Consider the following 22,833-nt stretch of genomic DNA (forward strand, 5'->3'; position numbering starts at 1 on the left):
CAGGAACAACCATGTCTTGGCTTACTGGAGATCTCTGCAGGAGATTTCTCCCAAGGCACACGAATAATCACCAGCTAAATGCAAAGCGGCAGCAGAAGAAAGAGAAGTGATGGAAGAGATGAGCTGATACAAACTGCAAATAACATGAACATGGAGGACTGAGGGAAAAAAGGGCTTGAAAGAGACACGGAAAAGGCAGAGGTGGCCTTGAAATCAGCACTCGGCGGGTACCTGAGCTGCAGCTGCGTGTCCCCTCTCCTGCACACCACTCTTGCTGCAACAGGACCTTGAGCTCGTAAAATCAGCACAAGGGTGAGTCTGAGCAAGGACTCCGTCCTCTGGGAGCCTTGGATTTAACGGGAGCCCAGTCCCTCCCACCTGGGCTGAGCCTTGCTTGCCGCCTTTCCGTGCGTAGGGTGCAGCCCTGCTCGGGCCAGGTGTGACGCAAGCGGGAAGACCCAGACACCAGGAGACAACCCGGAGCAGCGCCGAGCTGCCCAGACCAGGCTGTCTCCAAAGCACGCAGGCACGGGTGGCTGAGGGCAGCGAGCTACTCGGCCAAGCTGCTCCACAGGATGACTTCGAGCTGGGGCAGAGCAAGGTCACTCTGCTCGGAGCGGCTGAGGAGTCGGTGCTGCAGCTGCCCAGGACCAGGACCGTGATCTGCCCATGCCACCCCACGCTGGTCAGCAGGAGCCCAGGACCAGCACTCGGCCATGGCACAGACCCTCTCGCAGCTCCTGGAGGGAGAACAGACAGGAACTGTGCTTGAGCCTCGCTCTCCAAACATCGGCTGTAGGCTGTGAAAATAAATGAAGAGGGAACAAAAAGCACAGGACTCCCTCTCTCCAGCCGGAGCATCGGAATGGTGGTTTCTCTCTGCTCCTCTCCAGAGCTACCTGTTGCTCCCTGGTGCAGAGGGCACCAACACAACCGTTGCTGGGAGGAGCAGGTGAAGAGGTTACAGCCTGGCCCTTTGTCACTGCCTCTGTGGCGAAGGTGCTGCGTTAACGAGCAAGATTTGGTCCAATCCAGTGCAAAGGGAAAGACATGACTTCCCATCACGTCTGGCTAAAGGGCGGCTGGAGACTTCCAAGGCTGCTCCGGCCTGAGACAAAAAAGAAGACCCAGGTCTGCCCACACCCTCAGCACAATTGTCTGGCTGGTGTATGACAGGGAGCAGGTTAAAAAACATATTTAAAGGCAACTGTGTCTCTAACTCGTGTTTGCACAGTGTCCAGCCCAGAGCAGCCAGGCCTGACTGCTGCATTTAGCATTCCTGCAATGGGAATGGATGATAATAAATCATCTCCAAACATCTTTCTGGACTGCTGTACATTTTGGCTCAAGGGTTTCTTCCAGTTTCAGCAGGCACAGAGCCATGCAGCAACCTTTAAAATCATATATCTGAAATACCCTTTTTCAAGCGAACTGCCTAATCTGCTGCCCATAAATGCTTTCGGCTTACCACAACACTGCCACACTACTAAGGGACGCTTTGAAATGTCCGACTTTATTAGGAAGTATACCGCATAAACTCCCTGCCTTTAAATTCCTTGATCTCACTTTACAATCTTTCCAACGTTTTATTTATTATCAGCGGTCGTTTTTTCCTTTCCTTACATCCCTGGGTAAACAGTGTTTCACACTGCCAGCACAGCCCCCGTCCTTCCGCTACAGCTGCGAGATTGCAGTGGGGAGCGGTCTCCCGGCAGCTTTCCTTTTTCCTAGCTGGTAAAATTGACCGTTGATGAGGAACTTGACGGACAGCACTGCTAACCTGGAGCACATCCACTGTCGCTGTTACGGCACACACCTCACCAGCGCGAGGCTCCAGCTGGAGGGAGCAGGCACGGAGCAACGTTGGGGAACCACAACCTGCGCTAGGCCCCTCGAGCTGAGGATCTTACGTCTTGTGGGACGCCTGGGCAGTCACAGAGGACTGCACCGTTTGCAGCAGCTACAGACAGTGCAGGAAGGGAAATCACCAGGGCTGGGGGGGAGCGGGAGGGTTTTGCCAGTAGAAGCAGGTGCCTCTGCGCTCTGGTCCCCTCACTTGCAGCCTGTGCTCAGAGCACACCCAGCTTTGACAACGTTCTGCGGGGTTTGCCACCCTGGTAAGCTCAGCCCTGTGTCAGCAGGATAAAAAGTGTTGTTCAGGGCTAAGCAACCTCCTTGGGAAAAGCGGCACTCGGGTGCGCGACCCCGCGCTGGCTGCCGTCCCGCTGCCCGGCTCCAGCCAGCAGCTGCCTCACGCCTCGTTTGAAGCAGGCGGTGATCGGACCAAACCTGCCTGCGGTGCTGGGCCGGCGCCCGCAAAAGAAGGCGCTTCCTTCACACTGACACCTTCACTAACGTTAACTTGCTCAGCAGCACATAAATAAATGTAAAGCTGTTTGCTGCGTTTGAGCATCCCGTCCGTTTGCCCCAGGCTTGAAGAGGCCTCTCCATCCCAGCGTGATGCAATGCTTCCTCCCTGGGTACTGGGTTGTGACCGCTATTGGCACTTCTAAAGCCAAACTGAAATCCCGTGGTGCTTTCCTAAGGCTGCTTGCAATCCGCAGCACAGCCATTCACGACTCAGTGCTTTTCCACGTGCACTGTGGAAGGCACTCGGAGATGTCCTGGAGGGGCCCGTTGCTATAGAAAAAGCCTTGTTTGTTGCAGTGCTGTCAAACTCCTCCCCGAGCGCTGAAGCAAACGCGAGCATGGAGGTATTGCAAGACCCCTCAGAAAAAACACCATTTTCCTTTGGCTTTGACTTTGCTGGTTTTGCAGTGGAGCCAAGATGTTCAGTGGCTCTTGTGCCAAGCCATTTTTCGCCAAGCCATTACAGCTTTGCGCTCTCCGCATGTGTGGAAGAGTAACAGGAAAAAATTAATGAGGATGACAGAGGGCTTGTCAACACAGCAGGGTATTTTGCCCTGACCTGACGGATCACTAACCACCCCACAGGTGTAAAAATCTCCTTGCATTAGGGCTCTGTTATTCCAATTACAACCCGTGTTGAGCTGAATTTACTGAGGATGTTTTGTATTTAAGCAGCAAAGCCTGTGAGAACCACACGCCAGTCAACTGTGCAGGCGAACCTGCACTAAGGTGAAAAATCCTGCCACGAACAAGCCTCTGCGTCATCCTGGATTTTCCCACCCTGAAGGCCCCAAATATTATTTGCAAACAACATAGCTCTGCACGCCAGCAAACAACATATCCCTAGACTCTGTAAATAGTTGTCGAGTCGTGCAGGTGGGTGAGACCACGGTAACGCAGCCCCCCCGAGGTGGAACGCGATGGGCAGTTAGCTGCCAGCAAACGCCATGTTTTTGACCCCAGGAGAGCAGAGGGAAATCAGGAGTGGGAAACTGGCTGGGGGACTGCGCTCTAGTCACAGCTGGTACCTGGAGATGGTCGAGGCAAACTGAAGCGGCCACAGGACGGGCTGGAGGAAACGCCTTCCTCCTGGGCCCTCCGCAGCCCATCGCTGGATGGCTGCTGGCTCGGGGCAGGATCCCTGGCAAACAGAGCAGCGCCAGCAACAGCAAGATGTGCAGGGGCTGTTTGCAGAGCAGATCGACCTTCCCAACAGAAGCAGGCTGCAAAAATAAAGAATGAAAATTTATTTCAGGAACAAGAGAGGCAGACAGCCATATAGTCAGGATCATGTCGGTTCTGTAAATGCACGGTTACTTGTTTCTGGAATTTGAGCAAAACAAACACACAGATATCAATGAGCTGACCCAACACAAAAGAGCGTTTTCAGAGGAACAAATACTGGTTATGAATAAGACTTGGGAGTGCTTCCCTGGAATGCACCTGTGCAAATGAGGAGAAAAGGTTAAAAATCTCCTTATTTGTCATCTCTGCTTGGAACTTTAGATTTGTTTCTTGCATAACCAGAGGGAAGCCATGGAGTGCCTCTGAGGGCTGCAGGCCAGCTTGGGCTGAGATGTTCAGGCCATGCAGAAGCGCTGGAAGCCGGGACTGTCCTCCAGGTCCTGCTTCACCCTGGAACACCCCTCGGCAGCATCAGTGGCAGAATCCTCTGGAACCACCTCTGTTGGTAACTCCTCTGTCCCGTCTTTCTTTACTAAAACAGACCTGCCTGTGCATGGCAGATCTCTCTGAGCATGGCCCTACCCAGGATGTGCCCATAAAAGACAAAGTATTAATCGGACAGCTAAAAAAGAACAAATAAAATTTGTGAGCTGGCCCAAGCAGCTGCTCTGCCCAACTGTTCTTCGGGAACGCTCTGCCCTGTGTCCTGTGTTCTGTGCTCAGACCACCTCCCTCTCACCACCGGCTCCAGAAAACCTCGCAGAAGCCTGACACACGAGAAGTGAAGTGGCACCTTGTGCAGCACATCAGAAAGTGACACTGGAAGTAGACCAAGCAGTGAATCTGAGCAGGAAGCAAACCACTGCTATCTTCCTCCCTCCTCCTCCTCAGCCCTCCACCCTTCCTGCCTCCTCTGGGGCCTTCAAAAAAATGAAGAAAACATGGTAAGTGCTGAAATATCTATCTGAAAAAGCCTCAGCAGCCTACGACCTTCCCAGGATTGATGGCACAACTGTTACAGACAGAGCAAGCCCGGGCAGCTCCCAGGGAAAGCTCTGAGGGATGCCTGACCTGCTTTGTACTTGACTGCCTGCCAAGCAGCGCGGGGCAGGGGAGAGGACCATGAGTACCCAGCGAGGTCTGGGACTGGGTCTTGCTGCCACCTCCAAACACCCCAGAGACACCCCGAGCTGAGCCAGCCCCTGCTTTCGGTGTGGGAGCATGTGAGCACAGCATCTAGCACTGCTTGGCAACATGGAGAAGGAAGCACTCAACGACATTCACAAGTGTGAGCTGCCCAGCAGAGGGGACTCAAGGCCAGACCGACGCTGGGCACACGCTGGGGCAGGAGGCAGCCCTTCACACCTCTGCTAAACCCCGTAACTGCAGGGCTCGTTTTATCAGTCGTCACGTGTGTGCCGCAGAGACCTCACCGCTTCGGAAGCCTCCGCCAGGTGAGTCACGCTTTTTCGTGGAACAACAAAACGCATTTACTCAAAGCAGTGACGAGGCCCTTTGATTCCCCCGAGGGAATATTAATCAGCCTCTTCTTACGGCAAAAGGACATTTTGTTTTCCAGACCTCACAGTTATGATTTTCACAGGCTGAAAGTGCAAGCCTCTGCATGATGCCCAGGAGCATCAGTGAGAGCCAGAGACAGCCACGAGCCGGGCGAGGGGAAGGACCAGCTCCCTGTGTCCCACACGCAGGGCCACACGCTGCGCCGTGCCCGGAGCCGACAGATGTGTCTGTGCAGGAGGGAATCGAAAACCAACTGCCACAGCCCGGAGCGTGCCAGAGGCGCAGGCTGGGTTGCAGCAGAGCTCCCCGTATCTGCCCGCACATGCCGAGTGGTTGGGAGGGCTTCAGCAGTCAGCGAGGGGAAAACCACTGACGTCAATGAAACAGGATGAGGTCCTGCTGCTGCCCCTGCACGGGCAAAGCTGAGGTGGGAGCACTGGGTGGTTCCTACAGCCTCCGTCAAGGAATTCCCTTGCTGTGGAGGTGGAGCATTGAGAAAAACCCTTTTTTGGCCAGTGCTGTGTGACACCGGTAGTTCACCACGTGCCAATGAGCTATGGACAAGCCCAACAGAAGACTGTCATTTAGAGACTCCCTGCCCCAAAGTGCACTGAGGACGTTGTACAGACATTGCTCAGCAGACAGCAGCGTCTCCCGAGCCACTGTCACCCAGGATGCACATCTTTGACTTCTCTGGGGTGTGTTCTCAGAGGCTGAGGTCATTGAAGCCAGCAAAAGAGCACAGGACAGCTCTCTGCAGCATGCACCTGTGGCTTGCATTTTGCTCTCAAAATTGCCAAGAATTAGAGACTGGATTCTTCTTTTCTAAACAGCAAGCCCTTTTCCTGAGGCACCTTTTAACTGACCATTTCCAGTGAGGAAACCTCACATGGGGAATAAATGCCTCCATGTTGCTGTGGTGTGTGACACTGCAGGAGGGCAGGAGCAGGCAGCGCAGGTTGTGCCACGTGGTAGCACCCATCTGTCAGAAGTTGAGATGTCATGGTCCAAAACTTTCCATGGAAAGATGCTTCTAGGACCCGCCCTGGATACAGCCATGAACAATCCCGCATTGATGTAAGACACTGAATGAATCACGGACCCACCTGGCTTTCCACCAGAGACGTATTTCAGCCCATGCCACGCAACACCATCCCCTTGCAGCTAGTCATCACAGCCTTGTGTTGGCCCTGCAGACCATCTTCTGCCAGCAGAGTCCTGGGGGACCCTCAGCTGGGTTGTTGGAGGGGGTTCTGCAAGCTGGGGTTCGCAGGTACCAGAGGATCTTCCCAGTGCCTGTGCCAGGCACCTCACATTAACTCAACAAGGACAGCCTGGTGCAAAGGCACCTGACCGTGGGCTAACAGCAGAGCTTCCAGTCCAGGTGTGGAACCATAACATCGTGTTTCCAGAGGAGTGGCGATGCTCCCTCCTCTCTTGCTGCTACAGCCCAGTCTCTGGAAGTCTGTTTCTCTACCCAGCAGTCCCCGAGGGCTGCCCCAGGCTTTGCTCCCAGCCAGATGGAGCCAGAACACGGACAGACACCTCCAAGGAGCACGTTAGTGATGGTTCGGTAGGCACTTCCACAGTCCTGCTGTATGTGATCAGTGACACAGGGCTGTCGAGACACTGCCTGAAATAAAACCCACTTGGAGCCATTCCAGTAACTATCAGTGGTAAATCCCAGGGATTTTCAGAGGAGACTGTCCTGGTCACTCCCAGGCTGAGCTGCCGGGCAGTAAGACTCGCCCTGCCCCAGTAAGCCAGAAGCAATTTCACCATTAAAAACGTAAGCTGTTTCAAACTCTCAGGTGGCTGCTGGCTAGCCCAGCAGGAGCTGCAGTGCTGGGTGAAGCCTGAAGAGCTTCTCAGCAAGCAGGGCTCTCCTGGAGGAGAAAGCCTGGAGATGTTTGTGTTTATTTGTGGCCAAACATAGAGAGGCTTCTCCTCTGCAGAGGAAGATCCTAAGCAGTTTGTTTCCCCTTCAGTGCAAAATCCCCAACCATCTAAAACAAACTTTTCAGTTTGAAAGTGAGTCACTTTGGGAGGGACCCCACAGAGATCCTCTCACGCGTGCACCCCAACTGCTTGCAGAAGCTCCTTGGCATTTAGGCACTGGCCTGGACCACGGTCTGCTCAAGTACCAGCAGAAGCTGGTACCTGCTGTGGCACATGGAGCACCCTGCTCTGCCCTCCGCCAGACCTGCGGATAACCCAGCGGTGAGCCACAGAGCTGGCAGCCGAGCAGCTGCTGGTACAAGCCACCAGAGAAACCAGAGCACAGCCAGCCACGAGGCATCTCCGCACTTGCGCAGGGCAAAATCCTGCGGTCAGTTTGGTTGGGCTCAGAACCAACAGCTCACGCCTCACGGGCAGTTACACGCAAGATTTCGGGAAAGACGGTTAGTTGGGCTGTTCACCCTGTGACTGCTGTAAAGAAATCCCATGTGGTGGCCCTGCAATCCAGGTGGCAGCTGGGCCTACGGCAGGGGTGCGGCACGCACAAAGCCTGCAGATGGTGCGTGGAGCTGGGATGGAGGCATCACGGCTGTCGACGTGCACGCTCGTTTGTGCTCCCGCGACCTCTCAGCAGCAGCATTTCTGCACACACCGACAGCACTGCAAGAGGAGAGACGTTAACCTCTGAGCTATAGCTGTTGACAGCTTTCAACTAAATAATCATGGAAAAGTTTTCTTCTCCAGGGCAAGAGATCTGCCTGAGGTTTCATGGTGGGTGGAAGAAGAAAAGGAAATGAAATCCAGCTCTTCTCACTCTGCCTGATCAGCGGACGATCCTTCCCACCTCAGAGCTGCATTTTAAGCTAATATGACCAATTTTCCCTTTTCCAGGAATGAGGCTCCTGCAACCCCGGGGCATGGAACTGTGAAACGGCTTTTGTCTTGGGGCTGGCGTCGTTGTTATCAAGGTGAGGTTGAGAACAATTGCTTTCCACACTTGCTTTTCCTCTCCATAATCAGCATTGTTTGTTCATGCTGCAATGCCCCAAGCCAGCAACTGATAGGGACTGGCAATTCAGGTGAATTGCACCCATATTTGTTCAACGGAAAAACCTGTAAACCCTACTGCAACAGGGGCAGGGAGAGGATTCTGGGCACAGCCAGCGATGTTAATTACAGCTCTTGCTGCTAATAGCATGGGTGAGTAGGAATGAAAGAAGGGACAGCACAGGAAGGGGAAAGTTAGAGCCAAAGCATATTGAGGGCCTCCGGATGGGTGCAGCAGCAGAGGGCAAGGGAAGAATAGGCTGATTATTGTGGGTTTACTGGGATAAAGTGGGCAAGGGTGGTGAGATAGGTGAGAATGATTTGGAGCTGGAGGGCTGCCAGGGGCTCGGAGTGGGACAGGGCTGTGCTGAGGGCGTGCAGCTACCTCTCTGCAGCTGTGCACGGATAGGCACATGCACGTTTCCACCTTACGGTGGGTAAAATCCACTCAAATCTCTAGCAGCTTTGGAGGGACTGAGGCTCAAGCGCTCTCTCAGCAGCTGTTCCCAGACCTCCCCTGGCAGGAGAGTCGCGATGTGCTCTCGGGATCTGTTTTCCACACCGAGCCATGTGCTGGCCACGCACAAAACGCTCAAGGGCTACCTGGAAAGTGGCATCTTCCCCTCGGATCCCTTGTAGCCTGGGCACGCATCACTGCATCGGGACTTCGCAAGGTGCTTCCTTCGCCTTTGTTTGCAGCCCAGGGAAGCACCCGGGCTGCTGGGGTGGGCTTCTGTGTGGCTCACATTCCAGGGGACCCAGAGACAATGAAACCATGGTTGGTCTGATCGGAAGCATTGCAAAGGGCTGACTCACAGCTGCTGACACTTGTCACGCTGAAAGCATTTTGATATTTATGGAAGGCTGTTCACATCCGCAGTGCAGGGTATACCAGGGCCAAATGTTCTGCGTGCTTTCTCCATGGCTCAGTCCTGGCCTGCAGTGCCCTTGCCTGACGCAGGGCTCCTGGACTGGAAAGGCACCGGCCCCGCTCGGCCCATGGTCCCCTCAGAGGCTCCAGGCTGGGCCGTTTCTCAGTGAAAGAGGCATCTCTTTGTCCTGGCCAAAGCCCTCAGTACGACTCCAATCCATTCCTGTCCCACATGGTCCTGCAATACTTTCTTCTCAGGCTTTGCCCTTGGCTCAGGGATGCAAAGGGCTCTTCGGCTGGGATGGCCAGGTCATGGCAGTAACGACCCCATAGCAGACGGCTCACAGCAAAGCAGCACCCCCCCTGAAGCCCCCTCTGCAAGGCAGGCAAATGCCTGTCAGGCACCACTTTACTAAAAACCACTTGGTTTTGATGGGGGGAAACCCATTGCTCCTTCTCTTTCAGGTCCTTGCCTCTGCCATTGTCCATGTTTGCAGGAAAGGGAAGCAGAGGCCCCGCGGTTCCTTCCTGCAGCGAGACAGGGCTGCCTGCGACAGGGCAGGTTCGGTGGGGCTGCTCTGGGTGCGCCGGGTTCCTCTCCATGTGGGAGCTGTGCTGTGAGCAGGCCCGGCCTCCGTGACTGCCACAACAGCACCTTTCACCAGTGCTAAATTCACCGCCAGGCTAAAGGAAAGGAAGCTGCTAATGGACTCTAATGGAGTCGTGGTGATTCTCCTGGGGGACGGACAAGCTGTCCTGAAGAGCAAAAAGACAGCAAACAGATCACTAGCACTTCCACGGTTGGTCTGGCTGTCACTCTCAGACATCCTCTGGGGTCACAGCTTCAACAAATTACAACAGAGGAAGACTTGCAACTCCAGGCATGGCCACCAAGGCAGGCAGGATGGGAAGTCTGAGTGTCAGTGCCGCCGCTTTTAGGGGCTTGGGGTATCTCATGTTCTGCCTCACCAGCATCCTGGTTCTGCCAGATGACACCGGCATCTTCCTCTGCAGAGGAGTTTTGTCAAGATCCCTGCTGGAGATGGATCCTGGCAGCATGAATAGGCCTGACCCATGTGTCAGACATGACACGCTGGCCTCTAATTTTTATTTTGCTATTAGGAATTTTCAACGCTTTTCTCATGACACTGAGAAAAACGTGTCATGGGAAACAGAACAAACCAAAAAGGGATGCTCAGCATTTACAAGGACAAGATGGTTTGCCTCTAGTTTTGTTTGGTTCCCTGTGTGTTTGTGAATTAGCGCTTGCTTGCCCGTGTTCTCACTCTCCCTCCTGCCCATGACTGTGCATAACCCACGGTGTTACAGCTCACCAGCCACAGCACGAGGAAAGGATCAGCTCCTAGACCTCAGCCAAGAAACGAACGGCTCCAAACTACAGTGCCTTTCTAGTGCACTGCATGCAGGTCATGGTCTGTTTATTGATTCATTTTAATACCAGAAGTGCTGCATTACTACTTCCTTCCCTGTTAATTCTAGTGCCATGGTTCTGTGCCAGCACAACAGGCATGAGAATGAGCTCATGAGACTGGAAATACATGCCCAGCTCCAGGCTCTGCTCACGCTTCCAAGCATCACCTCAGACTTATTTCTCCTTCTGCAAAACACACTTAGAGCTTGGCTCTCATTTCCAAAGGGCCCTGAGATCCTCAGAAGGTACCAGAGAAATGTGAAGCGTGGCTCTCCCACCGTGTTTCCTAGCTGGGCTTTCCCACCGCGCTGTTCATGGTTTGCAGAAATGGAAATCATGCCTCAGCGGCCACTGACAGGACACCGGGAGCCAGGATTTTAATGGTGCAAGTCTGTGTTTAAAAGAGGAGTCACAGACTGCTGCCAAGAATGTGTTGTTTCTGGATTTCTTGGGCACTGTCTGGCTCCCTGCAGCAGCAGCGAGAGAAGAAGTTGTAACAGCGTCTGCCTGGGAGGCATAAGGACATTCAAGCATCAAATCAAGCTTTTAGACCCTTTAAAAAAATAATGAAGGGCACCATGCCGTTCCACTTAAACCAGAATAACATGACACTGGAGCTTGGAGAAAGATTTAGAAACTTTTTCGGGAAATAATACAGCGAAGAAAACACATAAAAGGCTAATCAGAGCTTGATCTCTCCGGCGGGCTGCAGCTCCCGCATCTTTCTGCGGGGCTCAGCTTCCCGGCAGACCCATTCAGCAGCCCCGGACCGGCTGCGGCTGCGCCCGGTGCTCGCTGCAGGGCTCCCGCCGGCGCCGGGCCAGGGAAATCGGCGGTCTCCGGTTGCCCTCCAGTGGCAGCGGCTCTCAGCAGCCCCGGCGCGGGGCCTGGACTCCCCCGGGTGTTTAACAGGCGGCTAATCAACAGGCAGCTAATGAACATAGGGCTAAGGAAGGTGCGGCTCACTCACCCCGGCCGAGCGCAGGCGCTGGTGCTCCAGCTCTGCTCCCCGGTGTATCCAGCACGGGAGAAGGCCGAGGCCGCGGGACAACGGCCAGCTCTGCTCCGTCGCAGCTCCTCGCACGCTGCCGCAGGACCTCCCGCATCTCCGCATGAACCGCTCCGGGAAGCGCCCTCCACCACTTCAAATTCTGGAATGCAAATAGGTTGATTTTTAAAGCTTTTTCTTCTATTTCTCTTTCAAATTCCTTCTGGGTAGGGCCAGGTGACCAGTACACAGTAGCTCTAGGATGGTGACATTTTTCCTATTTATTAGAGCTTTGCATTTGAGCTGTGCTTCCTGTACTGCAGGGACAACTCTTCCAGCTGATGCTTCCCTCCCTCGGCCCTGACGAAGCCCAGCTTAGAGCTTCCCTTTAACACACCAGGGCACACCACTATTTTCCATTTTTCTGACCAACTCTCTCCTGTTTTCTCAAGGGTGATAAAGACGTGATTAAACCTCACTTGGCAGCTCTGCTCACCAAAGCACTGACCCCCGCGACGCGACACGCAGATAACCACACCACTCCAAACACGGTGCTGCGTGGCCCAGCGCACCGCAGGAGGGAAGCTCGGAGGAGCAGAGCCCTCGCCACCTCGGTCTGGTCACGCAGCAGGTGCCCTCCGTGCCCTCCCCAGACACCGCAGACACCACGCTCCCGTTGCCAACCTCATTTTCCCCCACAATGCCCCTTTTGAAGGACTTTTGTAGCTCCCTCCCCCTGCAACCATGCTGCCTGAGGTGCCGTGTGGCAGGGCTGTTCGCAATGGTTTGTCACTCAGGTGGGCCGGTCCCAGGGCCCACCGGGCCCTCAGCGGGAAGGGGAACCGCCACCACCAGCAGCCCCAAGCCCTGAGCAGCGAGGGGCCTCCGTGACCCCGAAGTCCCTGGGAGCCTGCACAGCCACTGTGCTGCACCCCAGCCCCGCAAGAAGCCACGGCCGCCACGGCAGGACTGGCGTGGTCCTGCCCACAGGGCCGGGGGAAGCAGGACGGCCCAAGCCACTCACCACCGCATCCCCCCTTCCGCCGTTTCCCCTCAGCGCCACCGGATCCGGCCTTTAAAGCCCCCCCCGGCCGCCCGCTGCCCTCACTCGGGCTGCTCCAAGCCGCGGGGGGGGGAGTCAGGGCCCCTCGCCCCACTCCGAGCGCGGACGAGGGCTGCGGCGTTCCCGCCAGGCCCCCCCGCCGCGGAGTGGGAGTGGTCAGGCCTGGTCACGTGGCCCGCCGGAGCCGGTCCAGCGGGCGAGCAGGGCTGCGGGCGGCGCGTCCCTCCAGGGGCCGCCAGGGGGCGCCGCAGTTGCATGGGCGGGGGGGGTGTGCGTGTCGACGGCGCCTGCGCGCGGGGCTCGTCGCGGGGGGGGGGGAGTGGGCGGTGCGTGTGGCACGCGCGGGCTTGCACACGTGCGCGCGCCGGGTTGCACACGTGTGTGCACGTGCACGTGCAGAGAGGCAGGCGAGGAGCTTGCACCCGCGCATGCGCCCGCGTGTTGGTGGGAGCGTTACGCGTGGGCACGTGGGTGGGCACGTGGCCGCGCGCGTGGGGGGCGCGTGACTGCGCGTGTCTCCGTGCGTGCGTGGCGTGTGCGTGCGGGACCGTGCGTGGCTCCTGCCGCGTGCGCGGGGCGATGTGTGCCAGTGTGTGGCCGCGCGAGCAGACCCTGTATATGGGTGCGCGTGTGCAGTGCGCGTGAAGGGAGCCCCCTCCTCCTCTGCGCCGCGTGGTCTGGCTGCCCCGGCCTTTGTGCTCCGCCACTGCGCATGGCGCACGGGGCCCCGACGCCGGGCACGGCCGGGGTGCTGGAGCCAGCGCCAGCAGTGGCAGCAGCGCCAGCAGTGCCAGCAGTAGCAGCAGTGGCACCAGCAGCGGCAGCACCAGCAGTACCAGCAGTGCCAGCAGTGCCAGCAGCAGCAGCATCACCTGCAGCACCAGCAGCACCAGCAGCACCAGCAGCAGCAGCAGTGCCAGCAGCGTGAGCAGCAGCAGCAGCATCACCCGCAGCGGCAGCAGCACTGCGCAGTCCTCCCCGCAGCGCGGCCCTGGCAGTGCGTCTCAGCGCTGGCTGCGCAGAGGCCGGCGTGGGGCGGTTGGGTGGGTGCTGCCATCCCGGAGTGTCCGTTCAGCAATCCGTGGAGGTGTTTATGGCAGCGGCTGCATCGCTGGTTGATGTCTCTGCTCGCCCCCAAACGCGTGTTCCCCCGCTGCCGCGCACTCCCCTGTGCCCACGTGTGCTCGTCCCGTGCTGGCAGGCGCTGGGCTCTGGCACGGGCAGCGCTCGTGGCTCGCCTGGCTGCAGCAAAGCCACCTCCTGCAGAATCTGCAGCCTTGTAAATGGGAACGCTTAGGCCTGCTTTTCACAGAATCCCAGAATCCCAGCATGGCAGGGGTTGGCAGGGCCCTCTGGGGTCCCCCAGCCCAACCCCCTGCCCAAGCAGGGTCACCCAGAGCAGGGGGCACAGCACCGCGGCCAGGCGGGGCTGGAATATCTCCAGAGAAGGAGACTCCACAGCCTCCCTGGGCAGCCTGGGCCAGGGCTCCGTCACCCTCAGAGGGAAGAAGTTCTTCCTCGGGTTCAGCTGGAACTTCCTCTGCTTCAGTTTGTGCCCGTTGCCCCTTGTCCTGTCACTGGGCACCACTGGAAAGAGCTTGGCCCCATCCTCCTGACCCCCACCCTGCAGATATTGATCAGCATTTCTAAGGTCCCCTCTCAGCCTTGTCTTCTCCAGGCTGAACAAGCCCAGCTCCCTCAGCCTCTCCTCGCAGGAGAGATGCTCCAGTCCCCTCCTCATCCTCGTAGCCCTCCGCTGGACTCTCTCCAGTAGCTCCTCATCTTTCTTGAACTGGGGAGCCCAGCACTGGACACAGCACTGCAGATGGGGCCTCCCCAGGCCAGAGCTGAGGGGGAGGAGAACCTCCCTCGACCTGCTGCCCACACTCCTCGTGATGCACCCCAGGATCCCACCGGCCTTCTTGGCACCCAGGGCACGCTGCTGGCTCATGGTCACCCTGTCGTCCCCCAGCACTCCCAGGTCTCTCTCCACAGAGCTGCTCTCCAGCAGGGCCACCCCAGCCTGTACTGGTGTATGGGGTTGTTCCTCCCCAGGTGCAGGACCCTGCATTTGCCCTTGTTGAACCTCATCAGGTTCCTCTCTGCCCAACTCTCCAGCCTGTCCAGGTCACTCTGAATGGCAGCACAGCCTGCTGGTGTATCCACCACTCCTCCCAGTTTGGTGTCACCAGCAAACTGGCTGAGGGTACGCTCTAACTCTTCATCCAGGTCGCTGATGAAGAAGTTGACCAAGGCTGGGCCCAGTACTGACCCCTGAGGGACACCCCTGGTTACCGGCCTCCAAAGCTGCCTTTTGCAGCTGCCTTTTGCAGCTTAAACGGGGTGAAGTCCGTCAGCTGCTGCTTGCAGCAGGAGCAGCGTGGGCTGGCAGGGCCGGTGTCACCCAGAGGGGCTGTGCTGGGCCTGGTGAGCTTCGTGCGCGAGGACGCGGCGTGGGGACGGTGCTGACCGGGTGTCGGTGGGGTCCCGACCTGCCCGGTGCTGGGCGTTTGCCAGCCCTTCCCAGACGAGCCGGGGAAACGCTGCAGCACGGCGCTCGGCAGGCTCCGCGCTGCCTGGAGGGTGTTGATTTTTGCCAGCAGAAGGCAAGCATGTGTTTCTCTTTTCCCTTCTACTTCTACAACTGCCTGCTGGAGATTTTAAATGATTTTTATTATTTGATATTTCATTTCTGTCTGGAGGCTCTTTCATGCTAGAGTCTGTGCAAACACATCGTTTTTCCTACTGAGTTTACAATCTGGGCAGACAGTGGATGAGAGAAATTAAGTGCTAATACCCCCGTTTTATAGCTTGGGAATTGAGACCTGCTGTTCCTTGGTGTTTGGGCTGGGATCACGCAGGGAACGTGTAGGCAAGCTGGGAAGGGAACCAGATCCGAGCTTGTCTGTGTGCTGAGGCGTCTGTCGTCTCACAGGCTGCTGTTTCTTCAGAGCCTGTGATGAAGAAGCGATCGCCGAAACGGGGAGGAATTGGTTCCCGAAGCTGCGCCAGGCCAGGCGCTGCGCTCCGGAGAGCGAGCCGCAGGGATGGAGGCAGAGCACGGGCTGGGAGAGCTCGGGAAAGCACTGAAGGGGCTGGAACGCTGGTGCCTGGCCGGGGTGGTTGGCAGAAGCCCTGGTACGGCGTGGCTTTGCCCTGCTGCCCAGGGCCCGTCAGACCTGGAGCGATGCTTTAGCAGGGAAGGCTGGCGTGCGCGTTGTCCGGGAGCACCTCACAGGAGTGCTTCCCCCGGGAGAGGAGAGTCCCGAAAATGGGAGCAGGGGAGAGACGAGGTGACCTTCCGCTCGCGTCCTTCAGCGTCCCCGCATTGCCGACAGCGTCAGGAATCCCGTCAGGATTGCCTTCGCTGAATGAGGGCTGCGGGAGCGGGCTGCGTCTCCCTGCAGCCGGAGGAAGAGCAGAGCAGCGGCAGCCATGGCCCCGCGCTCCCTGCTGCCAGCCCGCTGCAGCCCCCTTGGCCCAGCGGCTTCACCTGGCAGCGCCTGGGCCCGCGCCTGGGGGCCTGGCTGGTGTCAGCGATGACATCCGCATTTCCTGTGGTGTCAGTGGTGACATCCACCTTTCCTGAGCGATGGCTCAAAGCGTGACCTCGGCTGCGCTGCGGGCGGACCGAGCGTGACCCTGGAAGGACAGCGCTGGTCGGCCCTGCCGCAGCAGCCGTCGTTCTGCTTATCATCGTGTCGCTAATTTCTGGGGGTCTGCTTGGGCATTTTTCAGAAAATAGCAGGGATTCCTTGCCTCTTGCACATATCCTCGTTTTTAATGGTCTGGGAAAATGTCTGGCAAAACAGCTTTCAGGCCAAAAAGGGACGTCTGATTCCTTATCTGCTGCACACACTCTGATCTGCGGGGGAGAGTGGGCTGGCAGCAGCTTGGAGGACAAATATTGAAGTGTTTTTGTAAGGGGGTGTGGGGAAACTTTCCTTGATAACAGATTTCATGTCACTGTATGTTTATTTCTGTAAGGTTTGGGTGGGTGGAGTGTGGGCTCTATCCCTTTCAGGTAAAAGCCATCTGCGTAGGTGGAGCAATCTTTGTTGTTTTTCTTCATTTAACTTCTGCAGAAAGCCACAAAGCAATGGCTCCTTTTCTATGCAAACAGGGGGAAGAGGCATTGCGGGAGCCAGCCCACATGGACCCAGGGAGGTTTCGGTTTGCAATAAGCGTCTTTGAAGGTGCGACGGAGGTGGTGACTTCTGCTGCCAGCTCTGTTCCGGGGCCCCGGGGTGCAGCGTGCCGAAGCCCCTCCGCAGGCGACGGCGTCCGGCAGGGCCTCGCCGGGAGCGACGCCTCGGGTGAGGGGTTTTGAAGCACGCACTGAAAGCAGCAGCTGCCCCAGGGTTAGCCTCCGTTGAAAATAAAAGCAATTAATTAATAAATATTAATTAATAAAAGCTGAATTACGCCTCAGGCACGTTGGGGGAGCACATCGGGGTCAGAGTGTAGGCTTCACGGGAAGATTTTCTGAGGGGTTTGGTCGCCCGCCCTTAACGAAGTGGCTGAAATAAGCCTTTTTCTCCCCTGTGTGAGAAACAGTCTAATTCTCTAAGTTTTCACCCGCATTTTTGCTGACAAATACAGGGATTGCTCCATAGCATCACGCCGGTGTTAATACGGTGGGGTTTGAGGGAAACAGAGACACTCCAGCAGTTAGCACAGGTCCGCCCGCGGTGGAAACGTCTGTTCTGCCTCCTGCAGCTGCGGCTTTCCCACAGCGCAGAATTTCCACCTCTGCGCAGTTTGTTCTCACCTGCGCAGCAGTGACGAAGCCTTTGAGTCATCAAGTGAGGCTTTGGCTGAGACGACGAGCGGGTGTTTTCATGGTGCCTCTACAGCAGCCTGGGAGCTAAGGCTGTCCGCTGGTCCGTCGGGACCGGGCAGCCGCGCGGGGCTCGAGGAGTTCTGCTCGTTGTGGGGTTGTGTAGAAGCTGCGGTTGCGCTCAAGCAACCGGCGTTCCCAGGGCTGCTGCCGACGAGCGGGTTCCGTCACGGCGCGTGGCAGCAGAAACCGAGCTCTCCATGGGTTAGGTCGGGGTGTGATTGAAAGTCAGAATGTGGCCTCGTGAGGAAAAATGTGCGTTTGTGAAAAAAGAAAAGAAACTTGAAGAAAGCTTCTTTCTTCAGCTGCCCGAAAATCCGCAGCTCCCGTGCCCGGGAAGGGGCTGCCCTCAGCTCACGCTGCTGCTCGGGAGCCGCGCTCGTCGGCCGCTGCAGCGCCGTTTCCCAGTGGTGGGAGGTGACTGGAAAAGACCGTTTATTCTGGGAAATGTGGGTATGAAGCTAGTGGCAAGTGATACATGGAAGATGTAATTTTTATGGGAAGATGTTAGAAACATTATGAAGTTTAGCCTTTAAAATGGATTATTGAAATCCAGAAAAGGCATGGGCAGTCTGATTCAGAGGTAAAGCCAAAGTGAATCAAAGCCATTTTAAAATCGCTTTCACTGTATTTAAATTAAACCAGACTAAAATGTCTCTACTTTTTAGCCTGAATGCCCACAGAGGACTTCAGTACAGTTCAGCTAACACCGTTGGAGCCCCCGCCGTTATTTCAGGGGCAGGATTTCCAGGGCCTCCCCGGCGTGCGGCTGGGTGGGCGCAGTCGGTGTCTGCCGCCGAGCGTCTCCCGGCCGATCCCACAGGGTGTCAGCACCTCGGCCGGAGCTGCCGGTGGCCCGAGCAGGGAGCAGGGCTTGGCTGGGTGCCGTCGCCCCAGAACAGCGCGTGCTTTGCACCTCCTGGGTGACGGAAGGCCAGAGGCGAGGAGATCGTGTCCCTGCTCTCTGAAGAAACCACAGCTTTCTGTCCCGCTCTCTGCCGGCTCCCGGCGCTGCGTGACAACCGCAGCCCAGAGGCCACTGTGACCGTGGACTTGTTCTGGATGCGCCGTGGGTCACCTGGAGCCTGGCGGGGCTGGCGTGCCTTTCCAGAAGTTATCACCTAGGGCCTGGGGAGGTTGCTGGTGCGTTGTGAGAGTGCCTGATGTCACCTGTCTTTGCATATAATCTGTATTTTCTGTCTTCAGAGAGCTTCCCCTTGCAGGAAGGAGAAAGAAGTGTTTTCATCTTGGTTGCCAGTCACTGACGCTTCATTTCATGGTGTGTTTCTGGCCATGTGCCGTGACCGACAAGCCTCATGCATGTCTGCAGGAGGAAATGCCTTATCAGGAAAGACTCTTTTGTATTGCTGATTATAAAGGGAATTAATTCCCAAGCTGAACATCACCGTTACTGCTTGGCAAAGAGATACCTCCCTCCTTCATGGAGCGCGGTGCAGGGTCTGTAAGGCATGGCCAGCTGTGAGAGCCAGGAGATGTCTCAGACACATCCAGGCTCCCCTCCGCTTCTGCTTCTCTTGCCCTCTCCCACCACGGGTGTTCTGGTGGAGGGAAGGTCTGGTGTTACTCATGTGCAGCACGTCTGAGACCCGGCTGGGTTTTGGCTGCTGCTCACGGGCTGGTGAGACCACAGTCCTGAGGGAGAAAGACTAAACCTCCCCAGGGAGACGTTCCCACTGCGGTGTCGGTCAGCGGGCTGTGGAGTGGGGAGCTCTCTGCTCAGCTGAGCGGGTGCAGACCAGGTTGCGATGCCCTGCGTGCTCCCGCTGTAGCTTAGGAGCAGGTCTCTGGGGTGGGAATGCACCAGCAGCCTGAAGTCCCTGGAGGGAGCGGCTCTTCTGCAGAACCGAGGTCTCGCTAGCGCCCTGTCTCCGTGCCCCCTCGTGCAGGAGCAGTGGTGGCCCTGATGCTGGAGCAGAGGAGCTCTGGAGCAGAGGAGCTCTGCGGCAGGGCGGCGGTTCTGCAGGACAGTGCTCCACCACCGTCCCACGCGCAGGGCGAGCTGGCGTGGCGGCTGCACCTCCAACCATGTGGGCTGCAGCCCGTGTGGTGCCCCAGACAGGGTGCCCAGCTGAGGAGGCAGGCTCTGGCAGTGTGTCAGGTCTTGCTTGTGATGGCGTGGAGACCTTTTCTGTTGTTTGTTATCTGCAGCATGCTTCAAAACAGTCTCCGCGTCTCCGGCTGCACGCCTCTCAGCTGTTTGTTGGGTTGTGCAGGCAGCGCTGGCACGTGAGGCGTTGCTCGTTTGTAGATGGGTGTGGAGGCCCGCCAGAAGCTGCTGGCAGTACAGCCAGTTTGATGAGTCTTGTAAGGAGCTGGTGACTTGGCAGGGCTGCTGCAATCCCACCCAGAGCCTGATGGAAGCCACGTCTGTTGGGGTACAGCTCTGTGGCACTCGGGGACCCTCACCCTCTGCACGCAGTTGGGTCACGAAGGTTGAGCAGAAGCGTTGTAGCTACCTGTGACCCTCTGGGAGGGCAGATGAGAACCGACTGCAAACGTGTTAACCTCTTCAAAGGAGTCTTGTGCAACTCCCTGTTGAAGAGCAGGGCTGAGCTGCAGAGTGGCAATTGCTGCTGGCTGTGTTAGTCATCCAGAAAGAGACCTGTTGTTCCTTCTTCCCCTCCCTGCCGTGGCACGGGGCTACAGATTCTTTCTCACTGCTTGGTGTGGCCAAAACTTAGAAGAAGAAATGTGTTATCTCCAAGGGAATCAGTCAACTCTCTCCTAAAAACATGAGCTTCTGTTTGTGCGGCTCCGGCGGTGAGATTTTGCTCCGGTGGTGCTGAATTTTGCTGCGATAGCCCCCGGAGTCTGAAACCAGTTCTGCTGGGAGATCTGTGCAGACGTGAATGCGTGTGTCTGTTCACACCTCCTTCCACATTAACGTTCGCGTGCAGATGGGTGATTCCCTGATAATAAGATGCAAAGTGGTGGGTATGCTGTAGAAACACGCAAGGCTGCGCTGACTCCCTGTGCTGGTTACACCAACAAGCTGGGGAGCATGGAGGCCTTTGAACCCCCCAGCCGCCGTTTGCGGGAGGGCAGTGTGCTCCTGCGGCAGAGGCAAATATTCACTTTACTTTTCTTGTAATTAAAATTGTTAAACCAGAATGCCAAAATTTCTAGACCACAAGCAGGCCTGCGGGACCAGGGTCTGAGCAAGTCACCAGTGATGTCCTGGTTGCAGAATCACACCGAATCCCAGCACGGCAGGGGTTGGAAGGGCCCCTTGGGGATCCCCCAGTCCAACCCCCTGCCGAAACAGGGTCACCCAGAGCAGGCTGCACAGCACCGCGTCCAGGCGGGGCTGGAATATCTCCAGAGAAGGAGACTCCACAGCCTCCCTGGGCAGCCTGGGCCAGGGCTCCGTCACCCTCAGAGGGAAGAAGTTCTTCCTCGGGTTCAGCTGGAACTTCCCAGGTTTCAGTTTGTGCCCGTTGCCCCTTGTCCTGAAGTCAGACAAAGGTTTTTTGGATGTCCAACTCAGCACCTTCATTTTCAGATGTGTGGGAAATAGGTTGCCTTTGCTGGGTGTGTGAAACGTGAAAGTGTCACTTGTCTCTTGGAAATGAGTTGCTTTGACAACTTGTTCCAAGTGTCTCTTGGAAATGAAGGCTTGAAGGAGTCTTTGGAAAAGGCACTTTGATTCGTGAGTCACTTCAGCTGGCAAAGATTTCATGTTTTTCATGTTTTAACACCTAGTTAGTGAAGAGCCTTTTAAGAGCACCTTTTTCCTTCTCCGGAGCGTTCCGCTGCTTGGAGTTCGGTCGTTATATGAGTATAAGCCCAGACATCGACCCGGAGGGATGCAGCGCTCGGGCTTTACGCTGCTCGGAGCCTCCAGGAGCGGTGGGCCCTGACGAGGAGCTGCGTTATCACTGTCCTGGCGCCGCGCGGGGCTTCTGCAGCAGGGCTGGGGCTCTTCAAGGCTCAGCAGACACCTCCGGTCGATCCACCTGCGCTGGCTGCACAGCCGGTGCAACTCCCCGCACCGAGGGGAGGACGGGCGAAGCGGTTTTGCTTTCCTGTGTTTTTCAGAAGGGCACTCGGTCGCATGTGCGTCGCCGCTGGGATTTTACCTCCGCTCCTCTCTCGTGTTGCGTAACAGGAAAACCCCGTACCAGCTCCCCAGGTAACCAGGGGCTTTTTGTAAGAGGCTCTCTGGCTTGCAGTGGATCTTAGACCGTGCTCCTGGTTAAACAAAAAGGAACTACAAGTGGTGGGAGAAGTTCTGATCCTGGTACAGGGCCGTGTGTGCACACTCTGATTCCTGGAAGGCCTTTTGGACTGTTTATTGCACTGGAAATTATGTGGTCTTTTCCTTTCCTGCAGGATGGTTCTTGATGTTAGAACTGGCCTTCAGTCACAGAAATTTCCTAACAAAGCACATAATCACTCAAGAATTGGGATTTTGTGCAGCAGTGCTCATCAGCAAAGAAAGGAAAGTTGATATCTGCTTGCTGTCTTATTTTAGACAATTGAATTGAAAAAACAAAGCAGCAGGAAGGGAAGTTATAGTTTCGGTTCCTGCAAGCTGAAGGTTTGCCTGGGTTCAGCAATGACAAATAAATGAGATCATGCCTAGATTGGCTCTGCGTCTGCCATGCCTGTGGTGGAGGTGAACCGAAAGTCTCCATGCTTGTTAAGACCTGAAGGCGATTTTTGTAACGAGCTGTGGCAGTGGCAGCTGCTTGCTCAGCACCGAGACTGGACGCCCTGCCTGGGCAATGCTCTTCGCTCGGTGGAGAGCTGGGGTCGTGTCCAAAGAGAAAAGCAACAAATAACTGTGAATGCAGCTTGAAGCAGGTTAGCCTGCTGCCCAGAGTGCTGGGTGAGCACACCTGAAAACTTGCAATTTCTGCAAAATCTCAACACGTGAGGTCATCCTTTTTGTTTGAGCGAGAGGGCGGGAGGGCTCCCGTGCATGGTACTGGTACCAGAGCTAGGTGGTACTGGTACCAGAGCTAGGTGCTCCTGGGACTGCCTTTGCAAAGCGACATTTTCTCTCGGTTTTGGTGCCTGGGGAAGAAGTGCCGGCTGGACTCCGGTCACTGAGGAGCAGAGCTGGGGCTATGACCCACGTTTTCTAAGGCTTGTCCGAAGTTTTAACTGTTGGATCAGACAGAGCTTCCGTTCCCCTCACAGTACCACTGCTGGAAGCGTGCAAACATTGCAGCCACCGCGGCTGTGTATCCGCTGGGGGGAATCGCTCACTGCCAGCCCTGAGGCTGCTGCCAGCACAAAGAGGCATTCGAGCAGGAGAAGGCTTGGTAGGGAGCAAATATTGCCAGGTAATGATTTTTTTTCCCCTCTAGTCAGCCACTTTCTTTTTTTCATCTTCTTCCATCTTTCTCACACCTACCTTTTGTACTGTGCATTTGGCGATTAATACAGATTGCCACGAGGAATAAACTGCCCGTTTTGGGAAGTGAGTCTGAGAAGAACTCAGCAAAACCCTGTTAAGTTCCTGCCCCTTTGCACATCTCCTGGTTTTATGGCCAGCCACATCCGAAGCTGAGGAGTTACTCGTTGTGTT

At 56.3% G+C, this 22,833-nt stretch overlaps 1 protein-coding gene across 1 annotated transcript in view; it reads right to left on the bottom strand.

The window, feature by feature from the left end:
* The window catches only part of TNS4 (tensin 4), a 30,476-nt gene extending 17,907 nt beyond the window's left edge, over positions 1-12,569 (bottom strand). The window contains exons 1-3 of the mRNA XM_075443700.1: positions 12,398-12,569; positions 11,356-11,536; positions 3,399-3,593 (exon numbers count right to left, since the gene is read on the bottom strand). The gene's annotated coding sequence lies outside the window, so the exon portion shown is untranslated. The remainder of the gene's footprint in view (positions 1-3,398; positions 3,594-11,355; positions 11,537-12,397) is intronic.
* Between the last annotated feature and the right edge of the window lie 10,264 nt (positions 12,570-22,833).

Source organism: Opisthocomus hoazin, chromosome 26 (genome assembly GCF_030867145.1).
Source record: "Opisthocomus hoazin isolate bOpiHoa1 chromosome 26, bOpiHoa1.hap1, whole genome shotgun sequence".
Lineage (NCBI taxonomy): Eukaryota > Metazoa > Chordata > Aves > Opisthocomiformes > Opisthocomidae > Opisthocomus > Opisthocomus hoazin.